The sequence below is a fragment of the Gavialis gangeticus genome, unplaced genomic scaffold (genome assembly GCF_001723915.1).
Source record: "Gavialis gangeticus isolate Ggan-Ray unplaced genomic scaffold, GavGan_comp1, whole genome shotgun sequence".
NCBI classification, from domain to species: domain Eukaryota; kingdom Metazoa; phylum Chordata; order Crocodylia; family Gavialidae; genus Gavialis; species Gavialis gangeticus.
In genome coordinates, this window is record NW_017729019.1 from 11078495 (window position 1) to 11080923 (window position 2429).

Consider the following 2429-nt stretch of genomic DNA (forward strand, 5'->3'; position numbering starts at 1 on the left):
TTGGGTCAGGCACATAGAGAACAAATTTTCAGGCCAATCATTTTGAAAGTTGCGTGTAAGGATTTCAAGATGTCAAAAAGGGAAACAATGTGTTTGGCTCAATCCAAAACAAGTTTTTAAATATCTTAGAATTTTGTGGCTTTTTCCTCATCTTTGGTTCTTTTAGTTTGTCCTCGACAATTTAAGTGTGCGGATAGAACATGCGTTCCTTTAAACAGTCGGTGTGATGGAAGGCAAGATTGTTCAGATGGCAGTGATGAATTAGACTGTGGTAAGTTTGTAATTATTACTATGGAACAAAAGTGGTGCACCAAGGCACTTAGGTGGCTGTATAACATTAAAAATACAGAGGGATTAATATTTAATATACTAACTTTCAGTACTGTTGCATATACCCCATAGAAATAAAATGTATTATGCATAAGAATTTGTAAATAGCTGGAAATTAGGAAGAAAAAGGGTAGAAAAGGAGAGGAGGAGAGAGTGGGGAAGGGAGTGATGGTCATGATGGTCCGGCAACGATGTGAGAAGCAAGGCAAATAATGTCACTCTGACACACAGAGCCAGGGGCAGCCCCATTTGAATGACTCATTACTGCAAATGACATTTTTCACTCCACTTGAGCTTTGTTTCCACTATAATCAGCCACTTCTTTGGGGCAAAATGTCTCTCGTGGATCACGGCGTGGATCTTCACCTCAGTATTCGAGTCTGGCTCCGTCATATGGATCCAAAAGGAGAATTCGGCCCAAATCCTGTCAGCAAGTCTAGGGAAGGCATAGCTCTTTCTCCCACCTCTGGGCTTTCGCAGGTATATTTAGGTCAGAAGCCAGCTGAGCCATACGTGGCTTTTTCAGACAACCAATGCACACTGACGTTGTTACTAACTCCGGGTTAACCAAATCCGTGGGTGATGTAATCTGCTTTACAGTGCTGATGCAACGGGTCTTTTGCAGCAGGCAGGAGAGGAAATGTGAACAGTACAGACTGTGCCACATCTTCGGCTTTCCCCCAGTGGCACACACTGTACTTTACCTTCGTGCTAATTGCAAGGGAAAAAAAAAAACCTGTACCCCGCAGGCTTTCCCATGGCTTCAGCATAGAACGGAAGACAAGATGCAGCACCGAGCACGTGAGTCTATAACAAGACGTCTGGAACAGACAGGCAGTCACCAATTCCCAATAAATCAGAGATCCATCAAGTATTTATTAAGAGGTGCTGTGAAGGAACGTGTCTGTATTTAGCTGTGTTATTCCTTCCTGGTTCAAGCTGCACCCAGTCATCTATAGATACTTTCATGGAAGTCCGACAATTATCTGTTCGGCAATGTCGCACCCGACTTGTGACCTACAGCCCTGTCACAGGAGACGCTTAGCACATGCTTTATGTAGATCATAGTAAGCAAGATAATGTGGCCCAGTCCATGGGGAGTAGCGGCAAGCCAGGTCTCTGCCCCTGGAAGCCCCAGAAATACAACCTGGGAGAAGATGCTCCCTCCTCACTGGATCCTACTGCTGTCCCAGGATCAGAGCTGGTCTGAGACTCCAGTGCGGTCCCAGGCCTTAGCAATCACCTAGAAAACACAAAAACCCAACAGACAGCGAAAAGCGGGCTCTGTTTAACCTGTTGCTTGAGGACTGACTGCTTCCACCCGTGGCGAGGAGTGGCAAGGAATCTCTTTCCTGGGCACCGATCCTTTTCATACCTTGATGAGGCTCAAGTTCAGACCATGGGAACTACCCTTGTCTGGGTCAGACCCTAGGTCCGTGTTGCCCTGTCTCCTGTGTCACAGGACAGCGGAAGAGCTGGCGCTGCAAGAGACAGTGAACTGCGTCTGAGCAGGGCTTCTCCCCCATCCTGTTCCCACGTGCAGCCTCCAGCAATCAGCCCAGGTACCGACCCCACATGTCTGCTGGCAGAAGCGGTCAGAAACCAAGCTATACCCGTAACAGAAAACAGCCAACGCTGGAGCCCCGTCTACGGGTCACCCCCCCACCAAAGGGGAACGTTTGCTCTGTTCGCTACCTATCCAAACCGCAGATGCCTGATGCACCCAAAAGCTCCCCAAGAGCTTTTCCCCCAGCTGCCCAGTTGGTCTGATGAAAGAAACTGCATTTACGCAAAGAGCCGTGCCTGCCTGTCCAACCGCGCCGCTGAGATCGGTTCCACCTGGGTCTGTTTGAACGTCTGTCGGGCTGGGACGTGCCCGCACTCCCGTACTCGACAGCATCCATGCCCCTTGCCTTCGCACGGCCCCTTCTGCCTTTCGTGACACCCGAACGCCCTGGCACGTCTGACTGGGCGCTCGCAACCTTTACCTGGGGGAAGTAAGAAACCGGGGGCGGAGACACCAGGGAGAGGGGGAAGAAAGAAACCGGGGAGCCGGGCAGCAGAGCCACGGTGCTCCGCCGTGCAGGGCGGGCGGGGCT